We start from the raw sequence: 19,005 nt of genomic DNA on the forward strand, positions 1-19,005 counted from the left end.
CAGACCACAAAGGCTGCGGTCGGCTCGATTTTACCGGGCAGACGTGTCCTCGGCAATTATCGAACTTTTAAAGTCCGAAAGGACCTCGTTGCCCGTTACCTAATGCCAGACACGTCCATTGTGAAATTGTCGGCGTTCGGTGTCAATGCCCTTGGCTCATATTCGCGGCAGCTGCGAATGAGAGAAGGGGACAACGCGAGAAAGGGACGTATTAACGTTGGTTCCTTCTCTTACCTTTATCCTTGAGCTAGGCGTTTTATTTAAGGTTACTCCGAAAATATTCTCAGGCGAGTTTCTCTGAATAATCAGTTTTATTACATGAATTTTGTAAATCCTTATCGATAACAGAGAAAAGGGGGATTGTCAAAATTAGTAGTGCCAAATAGAAGAGAATTCACTCCTATAATATATGTACCTGCTTACTATTCCGCTTAGGCTTACTTAAACGCGAAATTGTGCGCTCGAGTAGATAGACAGACGTGCGTACACGTGCGACGGAATGCACGTCTCTAGTTTGCAAACTAATCGGCAATTCTCTCTTCCAAGTGTTATATGCATAGGGGCTTGCTTGAAGCGGTACGGACGGTTGGCCTCGGGCGAGATGCATGCATATTTGGCAGCCAGAGCAGGCTTGTACTTTGGTATAGCTTGTACTAGTAACGGTTCGGTAACGGTCCTGATATGCAAATATATTCATTACCTACCTTGGATATATCCCTTTTAACCTCCCACTTCCACCCATTCAACGGGCCGTGCGCGTCTTGTTCTCTTTCGTCGAGCAAAAACCTCGGCGGTAAACGTACGATTCTACCGGCCGTTGAACAAACAGCAAAATCGAGGAACATCGATTCGATCTACGCCATGCCATGCCATGCCACGCCACGCCACGCCTTACTTACTTACTCGATCTTCGTATCACGGATATCTTGAAACGAGCAACGACTTTTCTCTTTTTTTCTCTATTTTTATTTCTTTCTTTTTCTTCCGTTTCTATATTTATGTTAGAAGAACTTTGGTTATTACCTCAACGCTTCATCGAACCGTATTCCGCTAATTAACGAAGAAATTTAAGCTTGATTATCAAAACCGAATAAACCGAAAAAAAGGAAAACAAGAAATAGAGAGAGAAAAAGAGAGAGAGAGAGAGAGAGAGAGAAAGTAAGGGTAAGATTATCGTAGACGGTACTCAGCTTTCATTTCCCGTACACTCGCGTTCAGTCACTCGACGAGAGAAACGAGATGCGTTTCGATTTCAACTTTTACGAATCGAATATAGCGACACTCTGTTCTCTCTCTCTCTCTCTGTACCTCTTTTCTTCTTTCAAATCAACTTGTGTGCCCGTCGGGGTTCGCTGTATCGTACTAAGCTTGCTCTGACGCGACATTGATTTCCAGATTCCGATTTAGATAACTAAACCGGGCAAACTCGACTGCTTTCGAAGAAGCCGAACGAATTTTCGCTTAGGAGTATTTCTACTGACTGAGCTCTCTAAAGAAACTTTGCGTCACTTAATCCAACCTCCCTTTTCTCTTTCTCTTTCTCTTTCTCTATTTCTCTCTATTTTTCTCATTCCATCTTTCCTAAGTTGCCATAGCTAGAAAAGTGCCAGAGGTAACTTGGAGACGTAGCACAGGAGTCTAGTAAAGAGCAAAGCACAACGAATGCCACCGTAAGAGTAGATGAGAGAGACAGAGGAAGAGGGGGTGAGAGGAAGATAGAGGCAGGAAGGGTGAGATGAGGAGAAAATCAAAAGAGTAGTGAGAGTTTAGTCTCTCCAACGGTGTTCCACTAGACATAGCTTGACATCGTGTTCGTTGTTCACCTTCAATCCCCTTTCGTCCCTCTCCTTTCTTTTTTATTATTTTTTCATCGGTTTTCAACCCCTCTATTTCGTGCGAGGGAAGTTTTGGTGGCATGAGCGCTTGGATTACGTTAAGGGGAAAGAGAGGAAACTGCAGTTTATTTCAAACGAGATACGAAGACCTCGCTTTAGTTCTCATATCACCACTTCGTGGAGAGGTCTGACGATGTCAAGAAGGAACGAACGCGCCCCGTTTGAATATTATATTACTTTTAACTTTTTCTTCGAATTTTTCCGCTTATCTTTTGCTTCTTTAGCGATTTTTACGTTTGATGTTGCTTAACCACCGGATTAAACGAAACCACTTTGAAAATATCGATTTTTTTTTTCTTTCTTTTTTTTCCCTCAGGATCTTCTATGCTCTTAGGGCCTAGATTATCGTCGTAACGATTAATTAAAACGTTGCAGCATCGATTCTAGATTGGGCCGACAACACGTGTACGCGCTTAAGTACCTACGTGATTACGGAACAAGTGACTTATCGCGCCGGCACAATTCTACGGCCAGCCAAGCTTACAATCAAAAACTTTCGGAAAGCTAACTTTTTCACTTTGCAAGATAGTTTTCGCTGAGTTAACAACAACCTTCCGACACGAAGTTTTCCATTTGTGGAAACAGACGAATTTCAAAGTTTCTCAACGAATTTTAGAACGCGCACGCGCGCGCGCGCACACATACGGAGCGTTTCCTCTTCCTCTTCTTTCTCTTTTACTGGAAAGAGCACGCGCACGCGCGTACCCAACGATGCATGGAGTAATCTCTGTCTCTCTTTCTCTCTCTCTCTCTCTCTCTCTCTCTCTTTAGCTGGCAACGAGCTCATCCTACCTACGTATCGCCCCATATCGCACAGAAATTGCTCTCTTGAAACCGCGTAAATGAATCCTCAGACGTCACGCGATCGAAATTTTCAATGAACGCTCTACCTACCGGATAATACATATTATTCACGCTAAAGATTATACGCATCGTCGACTTACGATCTCTCTCTCTCTCTCTCTCTCTCTCTCTCTCTCTCTCTCGTTTATTCTCTATCCTTGCCTCTATTTTTCTTTTCTCGATCGACCGATCAATTTTTCTCGTTCAGTCATGATAAAAGTCGAGTATCTAACTAAATTCTTATCTATATCCTTATTTATGTTCTTGCTCTCTCTCTCTCTCTCTCTTTCTTTCTTTAGACTTTAGTCGCCGTGAGGAAGACGGTTTGGCGTGCAAAGGGGAATCTCAACCAAGCTGCCGCCTGTCCCGAGGGAGTTTCCACTAATTTTCTGTAGGTCCAAGTAGAAATGGACCGTTAACACCCTGGTGTAGGAGGTACGATATAGAAGTGTAAGACGAAGGGAAACTAAATCGAGATAGAGAACCAGATAGACGGACAGAGAAAGAGAGAGAGAGAGAGAGAGAAAGATGACAAGGATGGTAGCAGCTCGAAAGCCAGCCGGGCTATGTAAGAAGAGAGAACCTGGAAGCAGAGGGTGATGTTAAAAGTAAGAGAGGGTTGGAACCTCGAGTTAAACAGAAACTTCTTCCCCACCCTCGAATCATCCCTGTTTGCTTTTACTACGCCTTCTCTTTCTACCGTTTCCTCATCCTTCTCTTCTTCTTATATGTCTCCTAACGGCCGGAAATTTGGAAACTTGACACCATCATGCTGACCGACTCGGCGGCTTCTTCCTCTTCTCATACCGATACTTTGAAGAACTTCCGACTATCGTTACTTTGATTCATCGTCTCAAGATCGGCCCAATTATTCTTCATAGAAAATGATGCTACGTATTTTATTTCGATTGGGGTAATTTTCATCGATCACTTTTTTATTTCCTAGTTTTAGTTTATATATATATATGTATACTTTCGTGTCATTTAACACACGTTTATTTCGAAAACGAGCGTAAAATGTTACGCATAGAAGAAGCAGCTTCCTCGTCGTTCTAATAATACGACGAGAATAGGAAGAAATGGTAGGTAGCAGTGGGATACACCTCCATGGAGCTTTATAATAGCACGATGGAAACACAATAGTACCCATTCTACCTTTCTCCCTTCATCCATCGTCGTGGTTCGCGAACGTACTACCGCGAAAGCCACCCTCTCACCGGGCCTGCTACCGGTGGTAGTGTACCCCCTTACTCTTCCTACCTATCTACCTGCCCACCTTTGGAAACTTTACATAAATGTACTAACTATAACCATTGTTTCGCCGAGGCACCGTTCGCTCCAGAATATCCTGTCCAAGTGATATTTATCGTTGCAGGTTAATGAATTTCTCCTTTCAGACTCCACGTTCATTCCGCTAATCCGTTTTCTCGAGGTATCACATTTTATATCCTTCCTGATAATTTCTTGTTTCACATCCGAGATTTACAGTTTGATTATTGAAAAGTTAATAAATATTAGTCTTTGATAAAGTTTTTGTCGAAAATTTTCCTTAACGAAAAAAAAAAAAAAGAAAGAAAGAAGATAAATAAGGGAAAAACTACTTTCATGCTACTACGTTTTAAAAAGGATTCAAGATTTTTCACGAGTTCATCGAATAAAGGAATACTTCCTAATTCGCCGGTGAAGTTTGAGTTACGTCAAAAGAAATTGTTCAATGTTTCCGACTCTAGACCATTTGCGCGATTTGGGAAGCAAAGAATGCTCCACCGCCCTTCTTTTCTTCCACGCAACTACTATCAGCTTCTTTTCTATTATTTCTTTCGCATCTTTTCGTTCGTGCCGAGTCTTTCTTTCCTTCTTTTTTTTTCTCTTTTTTTTTTTTCACTCACCACCTCACAATCAGTTCTTCCTTTCTAGACTGGGATAAGAGCCACGTCTACAAACCCGAATAAAGGAAGATAGAAAGAGAGAAAGAAAGAAAAGCAAAAGGTTTTCATTCGTAGAATTCCATGTACCGTGATTTGTAGCTAACGGTTAATTCATTTTCCCCACTGATTCCCCTTTTGGTAGTAGCAGATTGGCGCCGAGAAAAAGCCGCGATGCGGAAAAGTATTGTCCGCACGCGTTCCTCCTTATCAAATCTTTTTCTTTCGAGACTTTTACCGAAACAAAGGGCAAGAGTAGGAGAAAGTACAAAAAGAAGAAGAAGAAGAAGCTTTCTACGAATTCCCTAGACCACTTTCGTCGATGTTTCCTTGTCCAGTCAAGCTTTGACGTCAGGGAATGAAAGAGAAACAGTAAGAAGGAATGAAAGAAGAAGAGAGAGAAAAAAAATCACATCCTGCGGGAAACAATTTCTGCCTACGTCCGAAAGAAAGAAAGAGAGAATGAAATCTTTTATTAAGGCGCACCGCCTATAATATTTTATGATCCACTCGGGAAAATAACTGCGAAATGGTTTATGGTGCCACATGAAATACTTCGATCCCACGTGATCGGTAATGATTTTGAACGACCACGCGAAACGTCTTTTTACATATTTACGTTAAAATATATATACTTTTTGATGTAATAAACGAGCCGACGATTGCAAAGGAAGTCATTTGTTGTTTCTATTCTAAAATGAATGTTAATGTTATGCAAGAAGCGCGAACGGCAAATTCGATCACGAAACGGCGAAGTTAATTATTACGTTAACACGGAGGGCAGAAGGAATTACAGCGGAAGCGACTCGTATGCATGAATAAACATTACTTTCCGATGTAAAGGGTGCAACGTGGTACGAAAGGAAGAGCTTGCCCGTAGATGCCATAGAGGAAGAGAGACGAAAAGGGAAGGAGGTAGTAGAGGTGTAGGAGGAGTGAGCTAGGGAAAGGTGGGTTGGAAAAGAAGAGGAGAGAAGAGGTGGTTGCTTTCTCTGTTTCCAGCGTGTTAATTGTCAGCACTCACCGTTGGCACATGTGCGGCGAAACGTTTGGCTATTCATGCAAACAGTTTTCGAAAGTTTAATCGGCGCATCCGTTGGGTGGGCCGTACGCTCGTTCGTTTCGAGTTCATGTGCGGAGAGGGAGATGGAGAAGGAAACAGAAAGAGATAGATATATAAATACATACACATACGCATGCATGCATATATATATATATATAATATATATATATATATTTTCACATATATATATATATATAGGAAGAGAAAGAGAGAATTGGGAAACGAGAGACAGATAAAGTGAAACAAGGCAAGAGAGAAAGAGAAAACATATGGGAGCAAAAGAGAAAATCGGACGAGAGAAAGACGGAAAGAGAAAGAGAAATAGAGTGAGAGAAAGCGAGGAAAGAGGGTGAGCTGGTGCGAGAGAAAAGTTGTTATCTGTTTCACAGGTGGTGATAAGGCTACGATTTGTTTCCACGTGAGCTTGCTAGGCATAGATTAAAACTGTTTAAGCCCGGCCATCCCCAGAGGCACCATTTCTACTCGAGTTTAATCTATTCATACTGTTCCCCCGCGGAATCCATCCTCCGCCTTTCCAAGTTCAGCTTTACTCTTGGGATACATTAAATGTTCCCACGAATGTCTTTAAGACGTGGCAGGAACGGAAAAATCTAGGAGGAGCAGCATGTCCTTCTTTATTTCTTTTCCCATTTTCTTTCTCTCTCTTCTTTGCGCAAGAGATTATACAGAATAGATAGAAAAGTTCTAGTTTAAATAAATTTCTTCAAGTAGGTCATGTCGTGGGGCATAAAAAAGAAAAAAGGTTATTTTGAAATTACTTGCCAGGAGACTCGTAATCCTAACGATTATTTTAATTTGAATGAAAAAATGAACAAAGTATTATTGGATTTTGTATGTGTACATATGTATGAAAAACATAGAGTACAACATAATGTTTCTTTCTCGCGTTATTTTATTCGCGACAGATCACAAAATGTACCAATATTTTGCTTTCATCTTGAAAACTTACAGGCACGAAAGACAACATTCCATAAACCAAGAGTATATTTTTATAAAAAAAAAGTGAACAAAAATTTTTATGCTAAAGAAAGAACGAAGAAAATGACAGGATAATAAATGTCGGATCAGTTCAAGGATAATTTTCACACTTAATTCCTATTCCCTCGCACCCATTTCCTTCAATCATGAAGGTTGGAATCGATGTGGCGAAACGCTAGGGATGTTTCCAATTATCGTTAACTATGGGTAGGAGTGATGTATATATCTAACAGCAGTAATCCCAAGTATATAACTACGTAATATAATAGTCTTCTATTTATTTCTTTCTCTTTCTTTTTCCCTTATCTTATATATTCGACTAAACTACCAAATCCATTCCCTTATGTATATAAATACATGCTTAAAGTATACAGTTCGTATACGTGTATAGTTGAAACGAAAGGAAATCCGTTAGTATAAAAGATTATCATCAGTATCAACCGATAAATAATTATGCTATCAACGAGTTCGATATACTTTTATCATTGTTATCAAATCCCTGAAATTGAATTCTTATCGATCTACTTTGTGTCTAAATTATTTTTCCATTTATTCACATCCATTTAAGCTTTTTATTTCCCAAAAAGAAAATTCTAATGACGATCTTGGAAATATGAGAATAAGAGTACATCAAATCTCTTTTTAATATATCCTCGAACAATGCTTGAAATCGAGTCAAGTGCGTATTGCGTGCACCTCGAAAGCAATAAATCAATCTCTGAACGATTTACTTCCCTTAAATTCGCCCTATCTCCCAGTTTTCGCGATCAGACATGCGATGTAACAATTACCGTTCGCTTTCCCTTTATCTTTATTTTTCCTTTTCTCTCTCTCTCTCTCTCTCTCTCTGTTTCTTCCTTTCTGTGTTCCTCTCTCTTTCAGCTTCATTCGTAATATCTATCACCAGCAACCCCAACCACTGAAAATAAGGGCTAGGGAGAGATGAATTCCGATACGTAGGGTACAAGCCTTGCAAGGGCAATTTTATGACCAAAAATATATGTCACTAGTTATTATTTGTTGAATCACTGATATTTCCTTAAAAGAACTTATATTTTTTTGTAATGTTTTATTCTTTTTATTTCTCGAAATATTTTACTTTTCCTTCCTTACCTCGAAAACATTCCGAGATGATTTTGCTTGTTAAAAATAAATCGTTTTAAACGGAAACTGTCTTCGAGACAATGAATAGAAAAGATGTACCGACGAAGGAAACGTCTTCGCATAATTAGTAGAAAAATTAAGCCTCTTTGGTGGTACGTGCGAGCGTAATTAAGATCTGTAGATGGCGTAAAGCGTTGAGATTTCTACGATGCTAATTACACGGCACTTCGCGGTTCTTATGTGCCTACCAGCCAGGTAGGCAGTGGGCAATAAATTCTACGCTGCACGACTAAGAGCCACAGTGAAAAAGAGAGAGTAAGATAGAGATAGAGAGAAACAGAGAATGGGAGAGAGAGAAAGAGAAAGAGAGAGAGAGAGAGAGAGAGAAGGGGAGGGCAAACACGGCTGAGTTACGAAGGAGAATAATGTCAGCAAATATACAAGCGAGTACAATGGGTAAACGTGTTTAAAATATATTCACCACTGCGAAGCACATATATACACATACTCGCCCACCTACGGTACACAAAATGAGTGAGTGTGAAAATTTAACGTGCATACTACTCCAAAAGGAATTAAGCGCATACATAGAAAGAAAGAGAGAGAGAGAGAGAGAGAGAGAAAAAAAACATGATTACACGATAATACAATAAAGAGATAAGTTGAATATACCTACCCGAGCATGCATTTTTATTGCACTCGCAGGACTATTTTGAGAATATCGAGACAAGGATAGCGATAGTAACAAAGAACACGGTGCAAACGTTAAAGAGAATGAAAAAAATAAAAATATTTAATGGAACATGGAGGAGAAACAATGAGTATGCGTCGCCACAGGACGCGAGACGGCCGCTGGCTGTTCTATCTTCGATCAGTTTGCAACATTAATGCGGCATTTACGGTAATGGCATGAAATGACCTGGAAAAAAGCCTACGTATTTTCCGTCGTCCGCGACGGTCGTTTCGACTGACCACACATATGATCGAACCATGACAACCGGTCAAAACATGAGTGTATTCGCTGGCACCCTGTACGCGATGACCAACGGAACTTTCGTAATCGATATTTTAACTTTGGATGCTAGTAATTTCCTGGAAAAAATATAGATATATTTGTTCGGTTAAAGAAGAAAAAAAGAAAAAAAAAATAGAAAGAATAGCTATAACCTTTCGAGCAACGATGAGTCCTGGAATACGTTTGACTTTACGGTGCGACAATGATAGGGAAAAATTCTAAAATCCACGAGACCATTAATGACCCCCGGACTCGTAATATAAAGTTTTATTTTCTCCCATTTAATTAACGCTATTTTTGTTTTTACGATTACTTGCAAACGAAGAGAAAGCTATTATAATAACGACAAAGTATAACTTTGGTTGGTCTAGTTAAGACCTCGACAATATCATGAACATTCGTTGTTGGTTGGAGTAAAATAAAAAAAAAAACATTTTTTTAATAATTTCGCAACTCGAGCGTAAGCTGTGAGACGAACAAAGGAGGATAACATTATCATGGATTTTGGCTCTACCTAGCAAGGTGGTAGACACGTGTAGAACACATCCAATTTTATGAAAATTACGTCACTCGGATTAATCTGTTTGCGGAAAGGATGTTTCGCATTTATGACGCAGTTGGGAAGGTAGGCAAGCATCCTTTTCAGTATACGTTTCTAGAAGAGCCCGCATGTCCTTGGGTTGCGGAAGAGTCCCAATGTACGGGTAATGCGCGACCCTTCATAAATCTCTTCGTTGCAGAAGAGTAGAGAGAAGCAGGCTCATTCTATCTTCTCTCTGCTGTGTTCGTTGCATCCTTCGGGAGATTCCGGTAAATAAGCTGGCCGAGTTTTAATTATTCCTATTTTTCGCATCCAGGTGGCTTGTCCTCATCACGAAGCTCCCGTAAGCTCGCTCGTCTTGCTCGTTCTCAAGTGGTTCTCGAGATTTAATTATGCAAATCGTCGTGCCACTAGACAAAACCAATATTTGCCTGAGTTCTTATGTTAGATAGAAACGAAACCTCCGACCTCGGTGGCCAAGGATAAGAAAGAGAAAAGAAAAGAAAAGAGAAGAGAAGAGATGGAAGAAATAGAAAAAAAAGAAAAAGAGAAAGAGAGGGCTAGGACCGAGAAACTCATAATCAGGAAGATTCATTTGCCTTGGTAAATAAAAATATAATCTCTCGCCTCTTTGCTTGCGCCACGAGCACCGCGCCCTAACGGAGATCCTCTTTGTCGTCATAAATACATTTTCCTCGAACGCGGTAATAGGTTTCCCACTGATTAAAGCTGTCCATTAACCTTTCGCCTCTTCTCGGATAAAGGAGAACGGATTAGGAGATTACAAGGTGGTGCGGTGGCAAGTGAGTTAGCTCTTAAAAATCGACTTTCTAGAAAGCGTGCGTGAAGTCTGGATCGTTAACACGATCCCGCTTCATTTCAAGAACGACTATACCACGTATTTTACATTAATCATTTATTCTATTCTCTCATCGAGTATCGATGATAAGAGTTCTCGTTAAGTCGACGATTCGTTGCCTGTTGTATCTCCTATTCTTTTCCCAAACGATCAATTCCATCTGAATGTTTCGCGAGACTACGGATCGTATCGTAGGAGGATGTTCGAACGTTTTTCTCCCTACAATGCCGTACATTTCAACGATTCTCTACTCTACGAGATTATAAACCGGAGGATACGATCATGGATTAAATGCAAATGGAACACCACTTCTCCTACGCCTATCTGTTGCAGCGTAGCGAACTCTTGCAAAGCAATTTAACTTCTTCCGCGGAAGAATAATTTCATTCATTCGTTTAGAATTCTCTTCTATAGTAGTCAAATGGATCTGGAGAAACTTGCTTAAATCTCAATGAGAAAAGGATAGGTATTAGTAAAGGAAGGAACTAATAAAAAAGCATTAGGGATTTTTTCTTTTCTTTTTTAAAGACTACCAGTAGCAATAAATTGTTTCAACTCGTTAATTTGCCGATAATGAGCTACGAATAAATAATTCCGAGGAATAAAAAATTGGGACGTTTTGTCCCGTAAAAAAATTCACCCCTTTTTACTTCTTTATCCTATACATAGGTAGGTACATGCTCGTACACGATCCCCGATAAAAGTTTCCCCTACGATCATGCGCGAATCTCGTTACAAGGATAATTTTTCCCGTAGGATTTCATCGGGATCGTTGGGGCCAAAATATCAGGGCTGTGTTGGACTTTAGGAAAATCGAGAGGTAGCGTGCCGAGCGAACAATGGCCGTAACGACTACCACCGGCTATTGCATGGCGATTATTCATGTTCTCCTTCGGTCCTTCCATGAAATCTCTAATAACGGTGGCTGCATTGGATAGCCCAGGTAGCGAGGTTAAAAGCTTCTCTCGCATTAAAAAAAAATTATCCTTCTATGGGAGGGGAAGAGGGACAACGAGATGGAAGGATAGAAAGAGAAAAAAAGGAAGAGAAGGACGAGACTATATGGGGGATGGGAAGGAAGTAAGAAAAGACGGTGGTAGTCAAGCAGGTAATGTATCCAGTTAAAAGTTTTCGCAGGTTCGCCTTGTAGCGAGTAGGAGGGATGGGTATGGGGGTTAGGAAAAGTTCCTTGGAAGGCGGTCGAAGTACACTAAGGGAAGGGACGAAAAAAGGTAGCACTAGAGGCTAGAGATTGTGCATTTGTTATTCATGGGGTCCGACGCTTCAGTTAGCTTTAACATTCCGCCGCGTGAAAAGTAGCCGCACCTTTTACCGCAGCTCCACGTACGTCGTATGCAAAGAGGGGACAACCTTGGATATAAGGGATGAACGATGCGTCGAACGTGTCGACGGAAGAATAAAAAGAAGAATAGAAAGAAGAAGAATGGGGGGGGGGAAGCGATTCACGATCCTAGAATATACTACTACAATCGAGGTAACGATCGATTTTGAATCCGCTTATCGTTAACGCGTTACCCAAATTAGGGTTCTATTTATTGTTCGGACAATACGACTGTAACGTACTTGCTAGCTTTTATTTAGGTCAGTTCATGTAATTAAATCGTTTATACGTTTAAAGCATTAACGAAGCGGCCCACGTTGGAGAGGAATGATACCTAGCCCTACCGGTGTTACGTAGAACCCGATCATGATTACGCGTTTTCGATTGGAATTACGAATTAATGCTTGTGCAACCACAAATCGTTAATGCTTATATCCGTTCACTTTTTAGTATTGTAATCCTTTTTGTCTTCGTTCGATATTCGTTTTATCTCTACTTTTATTTCTCTCTATCTCTATTTATCTATCTTTTTTTTTTATTTTCTTTCTTTCTTTTTTATTTTTTTTATTTTTTTTCTCTTTTTCTCGGATTCACCACGTATTCCGTGACTCTTTCACCAGGCCAGTATATGCTATAGGTCAATTATAATCCCCCGCTAGTGGCGCTTTTCCATTCTCTCCATAAGAGCAAACGAGCGATTTTCAATGGACAGTACCTGTCGATATTACCCTCGTCCATCTTCTCCGTGTAGTGTGCTTTGAAAGCCCATCTGAGGGTGGGAACGAGACTAGCTAGCTAGAGAGGGTACAAAGGGACGCCAGGGGAGAGGGCTAGCCAGTGGTGTGGCGAGGGCTGGCTAACGATCGGTCGGAATCGGTGTAACCAGAATTAACACCACGGCTTGATTTTTGCCGCATCGATTTTTCTGTTGACATGAATGTACTCGGCCTCGAAGACCGACCGACGAATTGACCGGCGAATTCTCTGCTTTTCTCTGTACAGGCTGCTGTACATCCTGTCTAAATGCACATGCGCGTTAATACAAGAATATCTCTTCTGTCACTAGGTGTATGTTTCGGGAAAAATCTATCCCTTTTCTCAAAAAAAAAAAAAAAAAAAAAGAACAAAGAAAAAGAAACATTACCGATTTGGTAATATGATAAAAAGATAAAGAAAAAGCATACGTAAGAAATAATATAATACTATGCCACAGTGTTCATGTTGGAAGTACTTTAAGTTGGTCGTTAAAAACGCATCGTATATCTTGACGGAAATATCGCGCCTCTTGAGAGAACCATTCGTGGGAGGCGTAAGTGGGAGGGTGGATATCTCATTATGCAATAGCGTCGCCTTTTTGAAAGCACCCTAAATTTCCCGGGTGACAGTTTTTTCCGAGCCACTCAGAGGGAGAGTTGGATGGAAAAAGAAAAAAAGACAGAGAGAGAGAGAGAGAGAGAGTGGGAGAGATGAAAAGGGGGTTTGGGAGAGGGAGAAAACACCAAGTGACGGCGCACAGGTGCGTTCTGTTGCTTGGCTCGTCGACGACGTTACTCGAAAGCTGCAAAGGATGACGATATGAAATTTCTTCTCTCACTCTCTTTTACTTCTTCTTCTTCTTCTTCGTTCTTTCGTCTTTATCTCTTTACAAGAGCTACGCTCTGCAAAGTTCCTTCCATTTCTTCATTCCTACCTTGTCATCCTCTTATCGACTTCTTTTACCCTTCATCGATATGATTGTTGTTGCTTTCTCGTCTCAAAAAGCCAGCAGCACCTTTTTCGTAATCTCTAATCTCTAATCTTTCTGATGCATCCGAAAGTTTTATTACCTTTGCATTTTCGAAATGGAATTCATCCATTCAACCTTTTCCCTCTTTTCTATATGAAATTGTGTCGGTATACAATATATCTATATATACGTACCTGTGTAAGTCGTTAGAGAAAGTTTTAAATTTATATACGTTTTTAGATTATATTGACTTTCATTGAAATCATTGATAAAAAGAAAAACTGCTCTCCCCATTTTGGAAAATATAAATAACGTCACCTCTAAAACGAAATAGAATAAAATGTTTAAATATAAGAATAATTCTTAGTAGAATAGAGAGAATAGAGATAACGTTGTTCCTTCATTTAACTAAATATATTATAATAGAACTAACAATAAGATCTCGGGTTAACTGGTAACTCCTAAATTTCTATGCTATGCCGTACAAACTACCAGCGCAGCCCTGTATTTATGGATCACCACCGTATGATATAATCTGTATTCACGGTTATACCGCAAGGTCGATACGGGGGTGAGCTGTGGGTGTTGCGGTGTGCAACGTAAATCGCCACTCCCGACTATGAAAGTAAGAGCGGGCGCGCTTGGAATCACGTTAAACACGTTACTACCAGACTTTCTTCCTTGTCCTCGTAAGGTTAGGTCATGGTTCGACGAATGGTTGCAGATATCCCTTACGATTGCTTTTTCATGATAGAAAAATAAAAAAGAAAAGGAATAATTTTCTCTCGAAACAAGTCGATACGTTTGTACGACTAGCTAAATCTCGACTAATTTCAAGCAAGAGGGATGGAAGAGTTTCAAGAGGGATACGAATGAGTATCGTACTTTACGACGCGTCATTCTCGCCTAATTTCCGAAGTAATTTATCTTTCGCAACAGGGAGAACGTTCATTAAAACCAAGATAAGATTCGAGATAGACAATCGAGAGACGTTTCATGGTAGTCTTCTCTTCGCGAAAGTAATGCATCGCTATAGTAGAGTTTCGAAATAATACTTTGAAGTAGGAAGGTGGCTGGATAACTAGTTGGTTGGTTGGTTGGTTGGTTAGTTGGTTGGTTGATTGTGAGAGTCGCGAGAAGGTGGGGAATAAAGGGGTGAAAACCGATGGTGAATTAAGCCGGTACGACCACCGACGCGTATACGTCTTGCCCAAGCTTAACGGATGATTAATCTATCCGCACCCTCCGCAAACAAGTACCTTCAAAACAGGCACCTTGGCGGGCCACCTATATTCGTTCGTACCACCCACCTATCGCGGCCTCACTACGACAAAAACGGCTGCTTCCAATTACCATCGAGCTCGTTTGGAATCTCCCTCGCTAATTTGAACTTGCTCCCGCCGACAACTCGTTTTCCAGACCACAGACTCGGGATTTTGTGAGGTCGTTCGCCCACAGTAACGGTACTTCGTCGATTTCCCTAATCCAAAAAAAAAAAAAATTCGTTGAGATAGCTCCTATTCGTTATACCCATTCAAATCGAACTTCTCTGTTACTCTTGTATTTTTCATTCTCTTTACATTGTATCCTTGTTAATTTCGTTGCATCTGGAAAGCGAAAGGTTACCTCGTAAATCGAGCTTCCAACGAAACAAAATCTTTTATACGAAGCAAATCATTTTAACGAGTCAAATGGCGGTGGGTGGCCGCGCTTGTTGGAATTACACTGAATCCGTATTACTCGCGCAATACATACAGTAAACATCGACTAAGCTGCTAGATACGGTACGTTACAAAGCTGCGTTAACGACAGCTATGTAAGCTTCCGCGTTTACGAAAGACGGCATCAAAGACCATACATTACGATACTCCGGTAAATAAACGTTTCACACCCGCAATGTCTTTAACGTCGTATTAATTAAACGAATAGACGTAATTATACCTTTTCAATGTTGAGACTTGAAATTGAGTTGCGTCCGTCGTGTACCTAGTTACCGTGAAAATGTATACCTACTTTAGATTCAATAGATTTTTAATTTAAACGTTATATTTTTATTCTGCATGTATAGTTCACCATTGAATACGTACTTTTAAAAATATACAATTTTCATTTTATTTAACTTGATTTAGACGAAAATGTTTAATTTTCTCTATTTTTGTATCATATAAGTTAATATAGTTTTATTCTTAAAAAAAGTATATATATATAAGATTAACAAATTAGAGAAAATTCGATTGTAATTGTGATCAAAAGGTTACATAAGATGAGTTTCCTTTATAAGAAATTAAAGCTTTGAGTTCATTGATCCAAACGATTTAACGATCAAAAACGATCATTTGTTGCAGTAGGAAGATCGACGCTGATCGTGTAGCACTGTCCACGAACAGGAAGACGATCGGATGGATCCCATGAATAGTGCGGATGTCGTGAACGGTGTCCGGAACTCGTATATATCTGTCGACGAGTCGGACAGACAACGGATGTTCCAGTGGGACACCATCGGCCCTGATTGACAACTCCATGCGTGCAACCGCGCACCCCAGATTATCGGGTCTAGAGACCGGAAGCTCGTTCTGCTGACCACCTCGGACTCCGAAGCGAATTTCATCTGGCAGTGTACGATTTCCGCATACGGAGGACGTATCGAGCGAGCGTCTATTCGATTCGGCTGGTGAATTCTGTAGGAGAATATTTCGTCGGACGTGTTCTCTCTTGCCTAGTTCGTGCATTATAATGCGTCACGTAGGATACAAAAATTCTATCATTTTACCATTTCTCCTAACAGCAAGAGAAAGAGAAAGAAAAAGAATATGCAATAAAAGCAGAGAACAAGAAAATAGATAAGAAAACGTATTACGAGGTGCAAACATTAAATTCTGTTTATTTTATTCTTATTTCAGGAGATTTAGGAAACTCTTGGCGTTCACGTGTTATCATCAGAATCGACTCAGAGGTTCAGAATCAAACGGAAATACATCTATCCTGAACGCTGGTAAAGGATATCGAACGTCGGCTGGCACCGTCGTCCATACAATGGCCAAGGATACTTTACTGGGTCCTCTCTTGGAGTTCGAACAGCGAGAACAGTGAGAACTCATGAGGAAGCCGAAACCAGCTCGAGAGACGAAGAGAAAATGAGCAAGTGTAAGGAAGGAAGGAAGAAAGAAAGAAAAGAGAACAGGACAAAGATAGAAAGGGAGAAGGAGGAAAGAGAAAATGGTAGAGAAGGTAATAGTAAGAGGGTACCCCCCGGCTGGTAGAAGGTGGTTAAAAGGGGGATAGTAGTGCGAAAAGGGGGCACCAATGTCTTGGCTTGCAAGCTTCGGGGTCCTCCCGTCACCCAATCACGTCCTGGCGAAGCTCGCCATATTTCGCGGGGCGGAGTCCTCTCCTCGCCCTCCTCGCGCGACCGACTCAGACGCTATGTTCTACTATTATTTTAAACCCTTCGCCGCCACCCCTCGTCCCCGTTTCCTCCCTCCCTCTCTCACTCTCACTCTCTCTCTCTCTCTCTCTCTATCTCACTCTCACTCTCTCTCTCTCTCTCTTTCTCTCTCTCTGTTTCTATCTCTGTCTCTCATTCTCTTTCTCCGTTTTACTACTACTACTACTACTACTACTACTACTACTACTACTACTACTACTACTACTACTACTATTACTACTACTTCTACTACAACTACCTCTCTTTACCCATTCCTCTGTGTCTCCTCTCACTCTCGCCATTTCGCTCGGTTTCATCCTTCTCACCCTCTCTGTGAGCGGTTCTCTCCTTACCCACCACCGACCGTCGAATCAGCCCCTCTCTACGACGGACGTACGGCACCCCTTCTCGAGCTCTCTCGACAACCACCCACCGGCAACGTCTCGTGCCTCGGGGCGGAGATGAAAATTTCCAGACTCCTCGACGATCGAAACCGAATTGTTATTTCACGAGGTAGTCGACCCCTCCGCGCACGTCGTACCCTTATTCCTACGTGGACCTTCTCTATCTCTTTACACCCTTTCTCTTCTTCTCCTCTTGCTATTCCTTTATCTTGCCCTTGGGCGAAAGTTATACGTCGTGGGATCTCTTCTTCCTTTCCTACCGACCTTCAGACTTTTTCTCTTTGCTTGAAAGATTAAGGCTATGGTTTATTGCTAAGTAAAACGTTCGAGGATCGATCTCGTTGAGTGGGTTTCCTCCATTTTTTTTATTTTTTTTTTTTTTTTGAGTAACAGGATGCTTGCCAATTTTCTCCAAGATGTTTTAAACACGTTTATTTCTCTCATTATAACAAATCGTACGGTTGTATTATCAGTGTAAACATTGTAAGTATATCAAGACGATTTTCATTGAATCATTGAAAAACTTCAAAGAAGAAGAAAATATTTAAAAAATTCTTTATATTTATATTGTCGTCATTCGATTATTTTTACTACGTTAAAGAAAAAATTCACGTTGAATACTTCACAGGCGAATGGAGAACCAGCAATTTGCAATTTAATGTCGTCTTTATTTTTATAATCGATCTGGATATGATTCTTTCATGGGATCTTCCCTTTGAGCGCGCAGGAAAAGACCTTTCAGCGTCATCACGGCACGAGGTTGCCAGGGTAAAAAGAGGGAGCCAGAAGAGAAAGTGAATAAGTAGAAGAGAGTGAGACCGTGAAAGGAAGGAAGGGATAAAGAGAACGGTGGAGAAAGAGCAGTGGAGGAAGAGGAAGGAAGGTGGAGGAGGAGAAAAAAAGAAGGAAAACAGAAAAAGTAGAAAAAGTAGAATGACGACGGCGACGTCTACAGCGTGGGCGTCGTGCTTATCTTTTTGAAATACGCCACACAGAAACGTGGCCGCTTACCACCGCGATCCCTGTCATGTGTAAGGGGATGGAAAAGAAGCTTACCTACCAACCGATGGAAGGTTCAAGGTGCATGAATTACAGGTACCAACTCAATAGACTTATTTCAATTGGCGTATCGCAGATCTTCGAAACTTGTTATTCCTTTTCCTGCTCTTCTATTTGATTTTATTTTATTTTTTTACTTATATTTTTCCGTCCTTTTTTGTTCGTTTTTACGTTTTTTTTTCTTTTTATTTTTTTTTGCTTTTTATTAAGCGGCTTTTACAATGAGAGCGAGTGTGAGAGAAGCAGATAGTACGTTTTGCAAACGAATAGCCAATGATGACGCGAGGGATGGCTTGGACCTTTTATGATATAAATATATAAAAAAAAAGTATTGCACGTGTGCATATATATATATATATATATATATATACCTATGTGTACGTTCTATGTACAAGTTTTGTCGTTCTGAATGAATTCTATTACCGCGCTCTAATTGTCGCTCTAACGACCGGCAAAAGTGCGGCATTCATCGGCGGACGATTCAATGTGCTTCGTGCTAGTCCACCGAGGAATTCATTTGAAAATAGTTCGAGGGAAAGAAATTTTAGTGTACATGAAATTCGAATGCCCCTTCCCCCCTCTCTCTCATTCTCTTTCTCTTTTCTTTTCAAAAAATATTTATTTTTCTTTTTTTCACCTTCGCTTTCTTCTTTATTTTTACGGTCAATAAACACAAAACACCCGTGATTATGGCTGTACTTTTGTAAAAGTTCTTTATTTTTTTTTTTTTTTAAGAAAAACTATATTATTTCGTAGCGAGCAATTAAGACGTAAACGAAACGTTGTACTTGCGTGAAAATATTCCG

At 40.5% G+C, this 19,005-nt stretch overlaps 1 protein-coding gene and 1 long non-coding RNA gene across 10 annotated transcripts in view; one reads left to right on the forward strand and one right to left on the reverse strand.

The window, feature by feature from the left end:
• The window catches only part of LOC107065093 (nucleolysin TIAR), a 418,517-nt gene that overhangs the window by 334,522 nt on the left and 64,990 nt on the right, over positions 1-19,005 (reverse strand). The window lies entirely within an intron of this gene.
• Positions 1,024-18,244, forward strand: LOC149033625 (uncharacterized). Of its 3 annotated transcripts, none has more exons than XR_016177072.1 (2): positions 1,024-3,651; positions 15,658-18,244. It is a non-coding gene; the product is annotated as an uncharacterized LOC149033625 (long non-coding RNA). The 3 variants fall into 3 exon arrangements; XR_016177076.1 differs by having other exon boundaries at positions 1,024-3,346; XR_016177080.1 differs by lacking the exon at positions 1,024-3,651 and adding an exon at positions 9,333-11,352.

The sequence above is a fragment of the Polistes dominula genome, unplaced genomic scaffold (genome assembly GCF_049000335.1).
Source record: "Polistes dominula isolate Pdom_NZ unplaced genomic scaffold, Pdom_raw_medaka contig_28, whole genome shotgun sequence".
NCBI lineage: Eukaryota > Metazoa > Arthropoda > Insecta > Hymenoptera > Vespidae > Polistes > Polistes dominula.